Below are 18,297 nucleotides of genomic sequence, written 5' to 3' on the forward strand. Positions count from 1 at the left end.
GTTCAAAATAGAGAGGAACCTGAGTTATACCAAAATCGTTATACCACTTCAATGTCTGAGTATAGTGGCCTATAAAATTCATCTTGACTAACAATTCATTTAACATATTCATTCAATAAATATTTATTGAGTGTCTACTGCCTGGAAGCCCCAGCACACCCCAGCACAAGGCGTCATAAAGATAAGTAAAATAGTGCCTGTTCTCAAGAGCCTCATGATCTAGTGGAGAGAAAGATAGGAGGAAGAGCTAACTATGTCAGTGACAAAGTCAAGTGCTCACCATGTCAAGGTTTCAGGGCCCTCATCTGTAAAATGAAGTTAGAATCACGAATTTCTAACTTCTCTTCCCTCTTTGATGTTTTGTGAACCTCTTTGTCACACAAAATCAGACAATGCCAATATAAAAGCTCTCATGTTTATTCCAAATCATCTTCCCCAGTTCCCTCTTGCAAGGGAAATTGTTTCAGAGAAAGCAGGATAGAAACAGTCATCATGCTCATTTGTTCAAAACAAAGCCCACATGGCATCAAAACAGCTAATTTTTTTAGCTAAAAAATTCCACCAGAAGTATTTTCTGACCTCACACAGGGAGAGAAAAAGAAAGCTTTTAAAACCAAATTCATAGTACATTATGTACATACTGTACATAAAATAGGGTTTTTCTGGTGGCTCAGTTGGTAAACAACCCATCTGTAATGCAGGACTTGTGGGTTCAATCCCTGGATCTGGTAGACCCCCCTGGAGAAAAGTATGGCAACCCACTTCAGTATTCCTGCCTGGAAAATACCATGGGTAGAGGAGCCTGGTGGGCTATAGTCCATGGGGTCGGTCACAAAGAGACATGACTGAAGCAACTGAGCACACACACGTACATAAAACACTGTCATAAGCAACTGTGAAGCATCTTTAACAGTTGAAAAGTCAACCAGCATGCTGGGTTACTAACTAAAGCGTTTATTAACTGCTTGCCTGATATTTCTTAACCATTGATTATCCAAATTAACTTCTACTCGTTTAAACATTCTCACTCCTGCTGTCCAGTTCCAGTTTGATCCTTTCTTTCCATAAATCCCACCTACACCAACTATCCTTTCATGGCTCTCCAAGTCATATTGTTTAGTGAATTTTTTTCATCTGTATGTGTGTATGAATGTACAGCATACTAAAATTTTTAATTAGAAAAAAATACCAATGACATTGTTTAAGTGAGTGGAAGCTGACATGCCACAGGACCAATCAAAAGTCTCCAAATTTAACGCCACTGTATAATTAAGACTCAAAATTTTAATAAAATATCCTAGGTAATATGAATTACTTTCCAAGCAAAAGTTTAATAGTGTGAAATAGTGGATCTGGGTAAAATTTCTGACACATACTCCTAACTTTTGAGGGTTAAGCAGATTAGATACTTTGACATGTACTGAATGATTTAATCAGCCATACTTTTACTAAAATGGTTTGAATAAATCCCTTAACAGAATTGAATGTATCTACTTTTACGGTATATCTTCAGTTTTCTCAATAAAAGGACCTTTATATTTCAGACTCTGCAACAAAAAGTGTTTCTAACATACTTTTTTTTCTTAAATATGTTATCTTTTCCTTAAATACAGAACAAAGGAAATTATATGTCTACCTTTACAACCTATAGAACATTTAGAACTAGCAACAAATATTTCTGTCTCATATGTTCTTTTTATAGTTCAGTGATTTCACAGAATCACTACATCATGGTATAAATGATGTATGAAATGAAAGTGGTCAATTTCCTCTGCATGGAAAATAGAGATGTTATTCTGTAACTTACCTCTAGACTGGACTATTTGCTATATTAAGGGTAGTTTCTCACTCTCAAATTGCTTTGATGCAGTAGTAGATAGGATCCTACTAGAGACCTGAGAGAATCTGATGTTAGGGTCCTGGTAGGTGGTGCTAGTGGTAAAGACCCTGCCTGCCTATGCAGGAGAGAGAGAGAAAGGTTCGATCACTGGGTCGGGAAGACCCCCTGGAAAAGGGCATGGCAACCCACTCCAGTATTCTTGCCTGGAGAATCCCAGGGACAGAGGAGCCTGGTGAGCTACAGTCGATAGGGGAGCAAACAGTCCAACATGACTGAAGTGACTTCGCACGCACACATGCAGAGAAAGCATAGAGATATCAATCTGTGGCACTAGGTCACTGGTCTAAATTTTAAACAGTTAGGCACCCTTCAGGTTGGAAGCTTCAAGGCTCATTGTTTAACTCAAATGTGCATGATGCTGCACTAATTTTAATAGTTGGTTAATTAATGAAGATGGCAATAGAAAAGCTGAAGGAAGTGTCAGTGCTTTGTTATAAATATGTTAAAACATCACTCGGCCCATAGTTTTAGACCTGACTTCCCCACGGGCTTGTGTCCACGTACATTCACACAGAAGTATGGACGATTTAATGCTTTTGGATGGTAATGATGAAATCTCTGGGATTGCACATCATTTTCACTGTCCAACCAAACTCCTAGCACACATAGACTCTTTTGAAAGAGACGCTTTGTGAAATGTAAAACTCATGTAAGGAATTACAATAAATGTGGGAGGGAACCATAGTTCTGTTACTAAATACTGTTTTCTGACAAAATGTCAATACAAACTCATTAAGAAGCTTCTGTGTAATGTGTCACTAAGTATACTCACATATTATATTTTCAGTGAATATAATTTACTTATTAAATTTACTACCTGCTGTACCAAGATGGCAAAGAATACATTTTTTTTCCCAGATAAATTAGTTAGTGATTAGAATCAACTGTCACATGAGAATCCAAGAGCTGAGAAACAGCAGAATTTAATGAGGTCATTGTAGAAAAGATTGCTGCTTAACTGTTCAAAATCATTTGTGTTTAAAAAGACTTTATACTAAAGAAAAATATTTATAACATTGTCAGCACCAGACTTGCCTTATTGCTTGAACAGAAGCTGAAGAGTTTGTTAAATCCATCTTGTGGTGAGAGAAACATTTAGGAGCCTGGGCACAGGGTGAGGGAGGGCAGAGAGAGGAGGAGAGGGGCAATGGCGGAGAGGCAGGAACTGACGAGTGGAAACAAAGGGGATGGTGTGGGCTGATGAAGATCAGCAACCCTACATTTCCACCTCTTGATCAGGCCTGCAGGAAAAATACAGAGTGGGTGGCTGGACCATTGCCATGTTCTGCCTTTTGAATTTAGTCTAAATTGAATCAAGTGGTGGGAAGGCACAGGAAGAACTCAGGACTGCTATTGCAGGAAAAACCAGCTTTCAAATAAATGAAGTAGTCAGAAATAAAAAGGCAGCTGTGGTTCCTGAGACACTTAAAACTCAGCATCTCAGGGAGGCTGAGGCAGAGGTGTAAGGCAAAGGAATACTGGGAAGTTTCTGATTAGAAGAAGAGGTTAAAAAGTGAAATGTTGTATAGCTCAAGACATTTTCACAGAGTCCAGAGGTGGAAAAAATATATATGTACATTAAGGAGTCACTTATTCTTGATTTAAAGGCTAAAAATATATCTTTTAAAATATATTTTATTAACTAATGGTAAGTCTCTCAGTGGTTTTCTTTTCATAATAGTTTCTTTTCACAAAACAGCTGCCAAAATAGTACAACTTTCATATAAAGTTTAGGTACAAGATAAGTCCCACTCTACAACCCCATGGACTGTAGCCCACCAGGCTCCTCTGTACATGGAATTGTCCAGACAAGAATAATGGAGTGGGTTGCCATTCCCTTCTCCAGGCGATCTTCCCAACCGAAGGATTGAACCTGTATGTCCTGCATTGCAGGTGGATTCTTTAGTGTCTGAGCCAGTAGGGAAGCCCACAAGATACTGCTGCTGCTGCTAAGTCGCTTCAGTCGTGTCCGGCTCTGTGCGACCCCATAAATGGCAGCCCACCAGGCTTCCCCGTCCCTGGGATTCTCCAGGCAAGAACACTGGAGTGCCTTCTCCGCCCACAAGATGAGTATACCAAAATTAATGCTTTTATTTGGACTGCAAATAATCAATCAAAAAATATGAACTACTTGTTAATTGTTCGGTTCAGTTCAGTCACTCAGTCATGTCTGACTCTTTGCGACACCATGACTACAGCACACCAGACCTCTCTGTCCATCACCAACTCCCGGAGTTCACCCAAACTGTTGTCCACTGAGCAAGCGATGCCATCCAACCATCTCATCCTCTGTCATTCCCGTCTCCTCCTGCCCTCAATCCTTCCCAGCATCAGAGTCTTTTCCAATGAGTCAGCTCTTCGCATCAGGTGGTCAAAGTATTGGAGTTTCAGCTTCAGCATCAGTCCTTCCAATGAACACTCAGGACTGATCTCCTTTAGGATGGACTGATTGGATCTCCTTGCAGTCCAAGGGATTCTCAAGAGTCTTCTCCAACACCACAGTTCAAAGGCATCAATTCTTCAGTGCACAGCTTTCTTTATCATCCAACTCTCACATCCATACATGACTACTGGAAAAACCATAGCCTTGACTAGATGGACATTTGTTGGCAAAGTAATGTCTCTGCTTTTTAATATGCTGTCTAGGTTGGTCATAACTTTCCTTCCAAGGAGTAAGCATCTTTTAATTTCATGGCTGCAGTCACCATCTGCAGTGATTTTGGAGCCCCAAAAAGATAAAGTCAGCCACTGTTTTCACTGTTTCCTCATCTATTTGCCATGAAGTCATGGGACAGGATGCCATGATCTTTGTTTTCTGAATGTTGAGCTTTAAGCCAACTTTTCCACTCTCCTCTTTCACTTTCATCAAGAGGCTCTTTGGCTCTTCTTCACTTTCTGCCATAAGGGTGGTGTCATCTGCATATCTCAGGTTATTGATATTTCTCAGAACAATCTTGATTCCAGCTTGTGCTTCATCTGGCTCAGCATTTCTCATGATTTACTCTGCATGTAAGTTAAATAAGCAGAGTGACAATATACGGCCTTGATGTACTCCTTTTCCTATTTGAAACTAGTCTATTGTTCCATGTCCAGTTCTAACTGCTGCTTCCTGACATGCATATAGGTTTCTCAAGAGGTAGGCCAGGTGGTCTGGTATTTCCATCTCTTTCAGAATTTTCCACAGTTTATTGTGATCCACACAGTCAAAGGCTTTGGCATAGTCAATAAAGCAGAAATAGATGTTTTTCTGGAACTCTCTTGCTTTTTGATGATCCAGCAGATGTTGGCAATTTGATCTCTGGTTCCTATGCCTTTTCTAAATTCAGCTTGAACATCTGGTAGTTCATGGTTCACGTATTGCTGAAGCCTGGCTTGGAGAATTTTGAGCATTACTTTACTAGTGTGTGAGATGAGTGCAATTGTGCAGTAGTTTGAGCATTCTTTGGCATTGCCTTTCTTTGGGATTGGAATGAAAACTGACCCTTTCCAGTCCTGTGGCTACTGCTGAGTTTTCCAAATTTGCTGGTATATTGAGTCCAGCACTTTCATAGCATCATCTTTTAGGACTTGAAGTAGCTCTGAAGATACTGGAATTGTATCACCTCCACTAGTTTTGTTTGTAGTGATAATTCCTAAGGCCTGCTGGACTTCACATCCCAGGATGTCTGGCTCTAGGTGAGTGATCAGACCATCATGATTATGTGGGTCATGAAGATCTTTTTTGAATAGTTCTTCTGTGTATTCTTGCCACCTCTTATTAATATCTTTTGCTTCTGTTAGGTCCCTACCATTTCTGTCCTTTATTGTGCCCATCTTTGCATGAAATGTTCCCTTGGTATCTCTAACTTTCTTAAATAGATCTCTAGTCTTTCCCATTCTATTGTTTTCCTCTATTTCTTTGCACTGATCACTGAGGAAGGCTTTCTTATCTGTCCTTGCTATTCTTTGGAACTCTGCATTCAAGTGGATATATATTTCCTTTTCTCCTTTGCTTTTTGCTTCTCTTCTTTTCACAGCTGTTTATAAGGCCTCATCAGATAACCATTTTGCTTTTTAGCATTTCTTTTTCTTGGAGATGGTCTTGATCCCTGTTTCCTGTACAATGTCATGAGCTTCTGTCCGTAGTTCATCAGGCACTTGATCTATCAGATTTGGTCCCTTAAATCTATTTCCCACTTCCACTGTATAATCGTAAGGGATTTGATTTAGGTCACACCTGAGTGGTCTAGTGATTTTCCCTAATTTCTTCAATTTAAGTCTGAATTTGGCAATAAGGAGTTCATGATCTGAGCCACAGTCAGCTCCCGGTCTTGTTTTTGCTGACCGTATTCGACATCCATTTTGAGTGTTGGTTCTAAGATGTCTTGTAGGTCTTCACAGAACCATTCAACTTCAGCTTCTTCGTCGTTACTGGTCTGGGCATAGACTTGGATTACTGTGATATTGAGTGGTTTGCCTTGGAAATGAACAGAGACTATTCTGTCATTTTTGAGATTGCATCTGAGTACAGCATTTCAGACTCTTTTGTTGATTATGATGGCTACTCCATTTCTTCTAAGGGATTCTTGCCCACAGTAGTAGATATAATGTTCATCTGAGTTAAATTCACCCATTCCAGTCCATTTTAGTTCTCTGATTCCTAAAATGTTGATGTTCACTATTTCCATCTCCTTTTTGACCAGTTCCAATTTGCCTTGATTCACGGACCTAACATTCCAGGTTCCTATTCAATATTGCTCTTTACAGCATCAGACCTTACTTCTATCACCAGTCACATCCACAACTGGGTGTTGTTTTTGCTTTGGCTCCATCTCTTCTTTGTTTATGGAGTTATTTGTCCACTGATCTCCAGTAGCATATGGGGCACCTACAAACCTCGGGAGTTCATCTTTCAGTGACCTACCTTTTTGCCTTTCCATACTGTTCATGGGGTTCTCAAAGCAAGAATACTGAAGTGGTTTGCAATTCCCTTCTCCAGTGGACCACATGTTGATAACTGTATTTATATGAAATACATGTCAGTTATATGAAGACAAATAGAAAACAAGGTACAAACTACTATGTAGCAAATAAACTGCAAAGATACATTATAAAGCACAGGGCATTTTATGTAACTTTAAATGGAGTATATTTTTTAAATTTTGAAAAGCTGTGTTGTACATCTGAAATGAATATAATATTGTAACTAAATTATGCTTCAATTAAAAAAATAAAACTAGAAAACATTGCTAAGAAATATACATAATTTTCACAACAGAGTGATAAACTGTGTATCCGAATGAAAATAGTGGCTATTAGGAAGATGATAACAGTTTCCAAGATAATATGTAATTTATCATTTTTTCTAATAATAATATCAATGGAAAAAATACCAGCAGGGTTGCTTGGGAACTTTCCAATGTTAGTCTAAATTCTAACTGGAAGAAAAATCAAACAAGAGGAAGTATGAAGTAGTAGAAGAACAAAAGAAAAAGGGGGGAGCTTACTTTGAAAAATGTTAAAAATCTATTATCAATCTGTAATATTTAAAATATTGGATTAATAACATAAATCAAATAAATATCAAGGAGAAAGATCAGAGAGCACATAGAAAATCCTAATATATTGTATGAAGAAAATGGAGAGCAAAAGAGGAAGAGGTGGATTATTCAATAAATGGTATTGTGGGAATTAACTATTTGGGAACAAATGAAACTAACTTTTCATCTTTACATCATGCCTTGAGCCAAAATAAAATCCATATGGATAAAATTATCAAAATTAGAAAAAACCTGAAACCATAGACAGTATATGTGAATATTTAAATGTCTTGGAATGAAAAAGGATTGGCTAAGCATACAATCAATGAAAGAAATCACAAGGAAAACAATACATAAATTTGCTTCCATAGAAATTTCAAAATTTGGGAATAAAAATTCGGGAAAATGTAAGATAAAGGGAAGAATGTTTTCAAAAACTATGGCATTAAAAGGGTTAACATTGTAAATATAGAGATAACTCAAACAAATTGAGATCCATTAATATTCCCTGAAATAGAACATGTGAGGAAAGAGTCAGCTTTGTTAGTAATTTAAACTACAGTTAAAATCAACATGGAAATGTCATTTTCAACCTATATAATTAGCAAGGATTTTTTAATGCAGTATCTATGGCTATACTGTTTTGTGGTAATAATTAGCCACTTGAAATATAGTTGCTGCAGTGTCAACAATATGTACCAAAAGCATTTATTTAATGAAAGCAAAAATAAACAAAATGGGACCTAATTAAACTTAAAAGCTTTTACACAACGAAGGAAACTATAAGCAAGGTGAAAAGACAGCCTTCAGAATGGGAGAAGATAATAGCAAATGAAGCAACTGACAAAGAATTAATCTCAAAAATATACAAGCCGCTCCTGCAGCTCAATTCCAGAAAAATAAGCGACCCAATCAAAAAATGGGCCAAAGAACTAAACAGACATTTCTCCAAAGAAGACATACAGATGGCTAACAAACACATGAAAAGATGCTCAACATCACTCATTATCAGAGAAATGCAAATCAAAACCACAATGAGGTACTATCTCACGCCAGACAGAATGGCTACTATCCAAAAGTTTACAAGTAATAAATACTGGAAAGTGTGTGGAGAAAAGGGAACCCTCATACACTGTTGGTGGGAATGCAAACGAGTAGAGCCACTATGAAGAACAGTGTGGACATTCCTTAAAAAACTGGAAATAGAACTGCCATACGACCCAGAAATCCCACTGCTGGGCATACACACCGAGGAAACCAGAATTGAAGGAGACACGTGTACCCCAATGTTCATCGCAGCACTGTTTACAATAGCCAGGACATGGAAGCAACCTAGGTGTCCATCGGCAGATGAATGGATAAGAAAGCTGTGGTACATATACACAATGGAATATTACTCAACTATTAAAAAGAATGCATTTGAATCAGTTCTAATGAAGTGGATGAAACTGGAGCCTACTAAACAGAGTGAATTAAGTCAGAAAGAAAAACATCAATACAGTATATTAACGCATATATATGGAATTTAGAAAGATGGTAATGATGACCCTATATGTGACACAGCAAAAGAGACACAGATGTAAAGAACAGATTGTTGGACTCTGTGGGAGAAGGGGAGGGTGGGATGATTTGAGAGAACAGCATTGAAACATGTATATTATCATATGTGAAACAGATCGTCAGTCCAGGTTTGATGCATGAGGCAGGGTGCTCAGGGCTGGTGCACTGGGATGACCCTGAGGATGGGATAGGGAAGGAGGTGGGAGGGAGGGTCAGGATGGGGAACACATGTACACTCATGGCTGATTCATGTGAATGTATGGCAAAAACCACCACAATATTGTAAAGTAATTAGTCTCCAATTAAAATTAATAAAATAAAAATAAAACGTGCTGTACCCTTTGACCCAATAATTCCATCTCTAGGGATTGATCTTAAGAAAGTAATCAGAGACAGAATAACTAGATAATTAGTACATAAAATACATATTAATAATAGTGAAAGATTAGAAAGGCAGAAGTATTCAATAACAGAATAATTATAATATGTTCATTTACTGACATGATGAAATATATATGATACAAAGTTTTGTGTTTTTTTTATTTTTTTTTATATGATACAAAGTTAAGTGAAAAACCAAGAAATAAAAGTGCATATGCATTAGTATCCCAAACATGTAAAGGGTATGTACACACACATACACATAAATAAAAGACTGAATGAAAATGCACGGGCATATTAACTGTTTCCTCTAGGTTTAAAAATTATCAGTTATTTTTTGCCATTCTGTATATGTATTGCAAAGTTTTAAGAATAAGCATATATTTGTTTTAATTAAAAATTAAATTGTATTTTTGAAAAAAAGTCTTGTCTTCCAGTTTGTTCAAACTGACACAAATCACAACTAGCCATTATAATAAGGAAATCTCTAGCAATGAAACCCTTAATGAGAAGCCATATGTTTGCTTGGGGAATATTTTGAAAAGTAAAAGTGTTAGTTGCTCAATTGTGTCTGACTCTTTGCAACCCCATGGACCATAGCCTGCAGGCTCCTCTGTCCATGGAATTCTCCAGGCAAGAATACTTGAGTGGGTTGCCATTTCCTTCTCCAGGGGATCTTCCCATTCCAGGGATTGTACCCAGGCCTTCTACATTGCAGGCAGATTCTTTACCATCTGAGTCATCAGGGGAATATCTTGATTGTGTTTAAATGACCAACTAAAAGCAGTTTAGGATATTCAGTGGGGTCAGCTTTCATCATGAAAGTCAAGCTGAATTAACTAACCTTTTACCCTAGTCTAGGTATTGTTTGCGGAGAAGGCAGTGGCACCCCACTCCAGTACTCTTGCCTGGAAAATCCCATGGATGGAGGAGCCTGGTAGGCTGCAGTCCATGGGGTTGCTGAGGGTCAGACATGACTGAGCGACTTCACTTTCACTTTTCACTTTCATGCACTGGGGAAGGAAATGGCAACCCACTCCAGTGTTCTTGCCTGGAGAATCCCAGGGACAGTGGAGCCTGGTGAGCTTCCATCTATGGGGTCATACAGAGTCGGACATGACTGAAGCGACTTAGCAGCAGCAGCAGCAGCAGCAACAGCAGGTATTGTTTGCCTGATGCTTGTTGGGTCAGGAACTTAATGAGCAAAGGAGACTAGGCCCAGAGAGCAGATGACTAACAGGTGCAACAGGCATGAGTTTTAATATCTTCCCACCCTATTATTCAACATAAAGTGCTTTAAATGCCCACATGGTATTTAGTTGTAGAAATAACTAGCCTCATTTTCCACTCTGATTCGTAAGTAGTTAACTAAACATTTCAATTCATAACTGCTAAAGATCTACATCTCACTAGCTACTATTTGAAACAATATCTGGAATTACTGTTTGTAGTCAAAAGCATCTTCATTTTAACATTCAAAACTGAGCATCATGCAACACTAATTTTGCACTTGTGAACAGAAAAAAGCCACTCTACAAACTCAGGGTGGATTCACTGATTAACATTACAAACCTTGAGGAATCTTTCTTACCTGGAAATTTGCCCTGATACTATTTGTGAAAACAAGCATTAGAGAGGCCAAGTCTAGGCAATATCTGATTTCCTACTCTCACTTCATGCAAGAAAAAGTAAATTGTATACCAAAAAGAGAATTGGGCTGGCCATCATTCTCTGAGCCTCAGTTTCCTCATCTCTTCAGTTCTGACAATCCATGATTGCACTTCCATTAAAAGGCACTCTTGAAAATTAGAATCATACTCCCCTGAATTTCTTTCTGTCAATAAATCACTGAGGTGATATATACTACCTAACCATACTCATAAATAATATTGCTTTTAATGAAATTATGCCTTGTTTGAAATAGTTTATACTATCTGCCTTTCTTGTTACTTCCCTCAGTTCAGTTCAGTTCAGTCACTCAGTCGTGTCCGACTCTTTGCGACCCCATGAATTGCAGAACACCAGGCCTCCCTGTCCATCACCAGCTCCAGGAGCTCACTCAAACTCATGTCCATCCAGTCAGTGATGCCATCCAGCCATCTCATCCTCTGTCGCCCCCTTCTCCTCCTACCCCCAATCCCTCCCAGCATTAGAGTATTTTCCAATGAGTCAACTCTTCACATGAGGTGGCCAAAGTACTGGAGTTTCAGCTTTAGCATCAGTCCTTCCAATGAACACCCAGGACTGATCTCCTTAAGAATGGACTGGTTGCGCATCTCCTTGCAGTCCAAGGGACTCTCAAGAGTCTTCTCATTCATCCAAAAAAACCTACTACATTATTAACCTTTACAAATCTGACTGTAACTCTCTTCAGATTCTCTTTCCCTCTCACACCATCTTGAAATAGCCAGTTTGCTGAAAATACTCTGTGTATATATATATAACCCAATACTGGGTAGTGAATGCAGTCATCATATAATTCCAGGCCAGGTGTAACCCAACACAGAGCCTTCCTCTCAGATTTGATCAGATTTCCCTTTATGAAATTAGCATTCTCTGTGTACTAAAAAAAATTAACTTATGAATTTAATTAAGGAAATTATTAGTCACTCAACACCAAAGGGATGTTGGTAAAAATATGATATTCAAATTTCATATTCTCAGTACCATTAAAACACTTACATTTGCTTTTCAACAAAATTGTCTCAAACCAGGAGTTTGTTTTTCAATGCATAAAATAGTGACCAAGTATAACTTAACCAGGTAAAAAATAATAGCCCTGTTTTGGACACATGAATTTACCATTGGCTCACTTCTTTTCTTAATAGTTGGATTTTACCAGACTGCCACTATTTTTAACTATCATTCTTTTAAATAGTTCCATAGTACATTTTTCAAAAGTGCCATGTCTATATAACTCATGCCCTACAAAGATTGTCTCAGTAAAAATTGTCTTTCCTAGCAGAAGAAATTCAAATTATCATGTGAACTACACACAACTACATGACTCAACTTATTTTAAAACACACTTCATAGTATAGTGACATGCACACCAGGTTTATTATCCAATAGGCTGGGGCTCCCAGGCCAGCTCCACTACATACAAGTTGCCTGTCCTAACTCAGTCTGGGTTCCCCTGTCTTCCAAACAAGGGTAATAGAACCTACCTGGAGGTAGTAACAAAGATCAAAGGATTGCTAACATTAAACGGATATTTAGGACTTTTACTTTACAACAGGCAAAACAAACAATTGAGCCATCTCTACCACTGAGGATAAGAAAAATGTAAAAATATTAAGAACATCTTTTTAAAGCAGTGAAAAACTAATGATATAGTGAGAAATGGCCAGCAGCCAAAATCACGGGAACAAATAGAACCTGGAGAAGAATGCAAAGCCATCTTAACTCTAAGGGTATATACCTATCTCTTAGCTCTAAGGGTATATGCTGCGCTGTGTGAAAGTCACTCAGTCGTGTCCAACTCTTTGCAACCCCATTGACTATACAGTACATGGAATTCTCTAGGCCAGAATACTGGAGTGGGTAGCCTTTCCCTTCGCCAAGGGATCTTCCCAACCCAGGGATCAAACCCAGGTCTCCCGCATTGCCGGGCAGATTCTTTACCAATTGAGTCACCAGGGAAGTCCAAGAATACTAGAGTGGGTAGCCTATCCCTTCTCCAGTGGATCTTCCTAACCCAGGAATCAAACCAGGGTTTCCTGCTTTAGAGGCAGATTCTTGACCAACTGAGCCATCAGGGGTGGCTGATTTACTGGACCCTGGAGTGGGTTACCATTACTGAATACTGGAGTGAGTTACCATTTCCTTCTCCAGGGGATCTTCCCAACCCAAGGATAGAACCTGGGTCTCCTGTACTGAAGACAGGCTCTTTACTGCCTGAGCCACCAGGGAAGCCCTCTAAGGGTATATACCTATCTCTGAGCTCTAAGAGTATATACCTCTCTAGAAGGAAAAGCTGAGGAATTCAGCTGTACTTTTGGTGATTTTGCAAGCCTAGAGAAATCAAAATCAAAACCCAGGGGCTACCAAAATCAGAAACTCTGATAAATCATCCCTTTAAGGATAAAACCCCAAAAGACTTCACTTTCAAAGTTAAAGTAAAACAAAAACAAACAATCTTTAACATTGAAGTGCAACCCAGTTTTGCAACATCTGGGATGCCCAGGGAAACTCAACCTCAAGAATAGAAATAGAATGCATAATTTGAAACCAGTTGAGGGGAAAAAATGGAATGAGATGATCAGTCCAGTTGAAGTCAAGAAAAATCAAAGCTATGGTTTTTCCAGTAGTCATGTATGGATGTGAGAGTTGGACTATAAAGAAAGCTGAGCACTGAAGAATTAATGCTGTTGAGCTGTGGTGTTGGAGAGACTCTTGAGAGTCCCTTTGACTGCAAGGAGATCCAATCAATCAATCCTAAAGGAAATCAGTCCTGAATATTCATTGGAAGGACTGATGCTGAAGCTGAAGCTCCAATAGTTTGGCCACCTGATGCAAAGAACTGACTCGTTGGAAAAGACCCTGATGCTGGGAAAGACTGAAGGCAGGAGAAGAAGAGGATGACAGAGGATGAGATGGTTGGATAGCATCACCAACTCAATGGACATGAGTTTGAGCAAGCTCCAGGAGTTGGTGATGGACAGGAAAGCCTGGCGTGCTGGAGTTCATGGGGCCGCGAAGAGTTGGACACGACTGAGTGACTGAATTGAATTGAAATCAAGAAAGAAAGAAAACCACAAAATACAGAACAGGCAAGACAAAAAGCTCACAATAAAACAATGGTAGTTACCATCAGTAAAAATGGACAAACTGCTCCAGTTATAAGAAGGGGATTATAAGACTGGATTTTTTTAAAAAAATAGCAGCACAGGCTATTTACAAGAAACAAATCTAAATCATAATGATGTAAAAGTTGGAAATACAAGGATAGAGAAATATATTAAACACTAACAAAAGAAAGCTGGCATAGCTTTATTAATATCAGAAAATTTTTTCTTTAATGCAAAATCATTACAGAGATAAAGAGGATCACTACTTAATGATACAAGGTTTAAATAATCAGAAAGCATAAACAATTCCAAATTTGTATAGAACTACTAACATAAACTAAAAATTTGTTGTTGTCTAGTCACTAAGTTGTGTCTGACTCTTTTACAACCCATGGACTATATAGCCTGCCTGGCTCCTTTGTTTACAGGCTTTTCCAGGCATGAATACTGAAGTGGGCTGCCATTTCCTTCTCCAGAGGATCTTCCCAACTCAGGGATTGATCCTTTGTCTGCTACATTGGTAGACAGATTCTTTACCACTGAGCCACCAGGGAAGCCCAAAACTAAAAATACATAAACCAAAATTGAATACAAAGAAAACTAGACAGATGTACAATCATACCAGAATATTTTAATGCATAACTGTGTTATTGACAGAATGATCCTCAACAATACATGGAAAAATATTAACAACCTCATAAATGAAACTGAACTAGTAAAAACGTTTAATTATTGAATAAAACAATTGGAAAATATATTTTCCAGTAAAATTGAAAATACATTCACTTCAAGAACTTATAGAATATTTATCAAAAATACTATATACCATGGGCCATAAAGCAAGTGTCAGTAGATTTTAGAGCAATGAAACCTTATAGAATATGTTCTCTGACCAAAGGACAATTGAGTGAGAAATTAAAACAACAGAAAAATCCCTGAGTATTAAGAAATACACTTCTAAATAATCCATAGTCAAAGGATAAGAAATGATAATTTTTTTAATTTTTTGAACTAAGCTGTAATAAAAATACTACATATCAATGTATCAACTAATGATATACAGCTAAATCAGCACTTAAAGAGAATTATATAGCCTTGATAGCATGTGTTAGAAAAAGGATAATTAAAAAGAAATGAGGTTTAAATTAAGAGTAAAATAAATTCCCCAAGAAAATAGAGGTGATGATATAAGAAAAGAGAAAACAGAAATAAAGAAGATCAAAAACCAAAAATTGGTTATTGATAAAACAATCAAAATGTATAGTCTTATGGTAAGAATGATTACAAGATAAAACATTAAATCTAAGCAATGAAAAGGGGACATGACTACAAATAGGACATGAGAAAAAAGACTTTATTAAGAATAACTCTACCAATAAGTCTGAAAGTGTAAACGAAAAATGGGAAGCTCCTAAAAAATTTCAACTTATCAAAATGGCCTCAAGAAGAAACAGAACATATCAACATCTGTGTAACTATTACATGTGCACACACACACACACGCACAGTGATACAGATGAACTTCATTGTCACTTTTCAAGCTCTGTCACTCATTGGAGGAAGAAAACTTTCAGTCTTTAACAAATGTTCCAGAAGATGTAAAAAGAGACTACACCTCCAATTCATTTTATGAAGTTAACATAACTTGAATACCTAAACTTGAAAAGATGACATTAAAAAGGAAAATTATAAGCCAGTATCACTAATGGGTATAGATATAAAGCCATAAACAAAATAGCAGCAAACCAAATCCAAAAAATAAATTAAGAGGATTATCCATTTTGCTCGGGTCAGATTTATTTCAGGAATTCAAGATCTAAACATTTATATACATGGAAGGAGTACATGAACAGAAGGGTCTCTTGGGGCATCTAGGTACTGGCAATATTCTTATTTATTTGATTGCTAGTTACACATGTATTTTATTTACAAATACTCAAATTTGTGTATACTTATGTTATTGGCTGTAAATTTTATATTTTATAAAAAGATTTATAAAATAACCAAAATATGCTATGCTATGCTATGCTAAGTCACTTCAGTCGTGCCCGACTCTGTGCGACCCCATAGATGGCAGCCCACCAGGCTCCCCCGTCCCTGGGATTCTCCAGGCAAGAACACTGGAGTGGGTTGCCATTTCCTTCTCCAGTGCATGAAAAGAGAAAAGTGAAATTGAAGTCGCTCAGTCGTGTCCGACTCTTAGCGACCCCATGGACTGCAGCCTAACCAGGCTCCTCCGTCCATGGGATTTTCCAGGCAAGAGTACTGGAGTGGGGTGCCATTGCCTTCTCCAACCAAAATATATTTATAGTCAATTATTTCTATAGCATTTTCTAGCAAAAGTAGATAGGATGGTAGATTATCCCTAGTTTCATCTATAACAGGCATTTGCATTAGGTAGGTATTGAAAGTATCATTGTTCTAAACCACTAGTGCTATAGAAAGCTATTTTCAATATTTTTTCAATGAAAAACTTTATTTCTATTCAAGTTCAACTCACCTGTGTTTTCACCAGGACTTCCTTCCCAGAGTAAGAATGTGAGTTTGTAATCTAGCTCTACCTCCTTGCTTTAGGATCACTGGCTGAACAAGTTACTTAGCCTCTTTGAACTTGTTTCCTCTTCCTTCTGCCGGTAATAATTGTCTTCTGATGCTGGAGAGGATTAAATCAGATACCTCATGTAGAGTGCTAGCATGCAGTAAACACTTAATACTTGGTAATTATAATTGTTGTTGTTTTTATTATTATATAATTATAATGGTCTTATTCTGCATCCAGTTTACGTAAGAGCAGTCAGCGGGTCCTGCTTTGCATTCTAGCCTCCACTACTTCACATTTGGTGAACTTAAACGAGTTCTTAAACCTCTCAGAGCCTCAATTTCATCACGTGTTAAATGAGGATAAGTATACCTCTAGATCATGGCATCCGATCCCATCACTTCATGGCAAATAGATGGGGAAACAGTGGAAACAGTGGCTGACTTTATTTTTCTGGGCTCCAAAATCACTGTGGATGGTGATTACAGCCATGAAATTAAAAGACACTTGCTCCTTGGAAGGAAAGCTATGACCAACCTAGACAGCATATTAAAAAGCAGAGACATTACTTTGCCAACAAAGGTCCATCTAGTCAAGGCTATGGTTTTTCCAGTAGTCATGTATGGATGTGAGAGTTGGACTATCAACAAAGCTGAGTCCTGAAGAATTGATGCTTTTGAACTGTGTTGTTGGCAAAGACTCTTGAGAGTCCCTTGGACTGCAAGGAGATCCAACCAGTTCATCCTGAAGGAGACCAGCCCTGGGTGTTCATTGCAGGGACTGATGTTGAAGCTGAAACTCCAATACTTTGGCCACCTGATGCAAAGACCTGACTCATATGAAAAGACGCTGATGCTGGGAGGGATTGGGGGCAGGAGGAGAAGGGAACAAAAGAGGATGAGATGGTTGGATGACGTCACCAACACAATGGACATGGGTTTGGGTGGACTCTGGGAGTTGGTGATGGACAGGGAGGCCTGGCATGCTGCAGTTCATGGGGTCTCAAAGATTCAGACACGACTGAGTGACTGAACTGAACTGAACTGATACCTCTTTGGGGCTTCCTAGGTGGGGCTAGTGGTAAAAAAACCTATCTGCCTAACACAGGAGACATAAGAGATGCAGCTTCAAACTGTGGGTCAGGAAGGTCCCCTGGATTTGGCATAGCAACTCACTCCAGCATTCTTGTCTGGAGAATCCCATGGACAGAAGAGCCTGGCAGGCTACAGTCCATAGCATTGAAATTAGTAGGAACCAACTTAGCACACACACACATACTTCTTTAGATATAGGACTCAAATGACAAAAAAGTACAGCAAATCTCAGTTGTCTGAAACATACCCCAAGGCACAGTTCTATCACTGCTGAGGAGGCCCCCAAGGGGCCACAATAGAATCTCAGAGAGCAAGTTACCATCTCAAATTTCCTAAATGTTTTCCCATTGAGCCATTGTTCCTTGAGCATTCTCAAGATGTCACAGCTACAGCTGTTCATCTATTTCTCGTCAAATATCATGTCACTATTCCCCAGTCCAAGCTTTCATTTTGTTGATGGATGTTAGTATGCTAATAGAAATTATAGAAAATTGTACACATTCTGAAATTAATC

The 18,297-nt window shown here is 38.3% G+C and overlaps 1 long non-coding RNA gene across 3 annotated transcripts in view; it reads right to left on the bottom strand.

Moving 5' to 3' along the window:
• Nucleotides 1-18,297, bottom strand: part of LOC129639502 (uncharacterized) — a 107,125-nt gene that overhangs the window by 47,033 nt on the left and 41,795 nt on the right. Inside the window, exons 3-4 of one of the 3 annotated variants that reach the window (XR_008708437.1) lie at nucleotides 16,651-16,803; nucleotides 14,356-15,803 (exon numbers count right to left, since the gene is read on the bottom strand). The exons of 1 other annotated variant lie outside the window; for it this stretch is intronic. This is a non-coding gene — a long non-coding RNA (uncharacterized LOC129639502). Of the gene's footprint in view, nucleotides 1-14,355; nucleotides 15,809-16,650; nucleotides 16,804-18,297 lie in introns of those variants that run through there. One more of the 3 variants, XR_008708436.1, reaches the window with a different exon arrangement.

Source organism: Bubalus kerabau, chromosome X, assembly GCF_029407905.1.
Source record: "Bubalus kerabau isolate K-KA32 ecotype Philippines breed swamp buffalo chromosome X, PCC_UOA_SB_1v2, whole genome shotgun sequence".
NCBI classification, from domain to species: domain Eukaryota; kingdom Metazoa; phylum Chordata; class Mammalia; order Artiodactyla; family Bovidae; genus Bubalus; species Bubalus kerabau.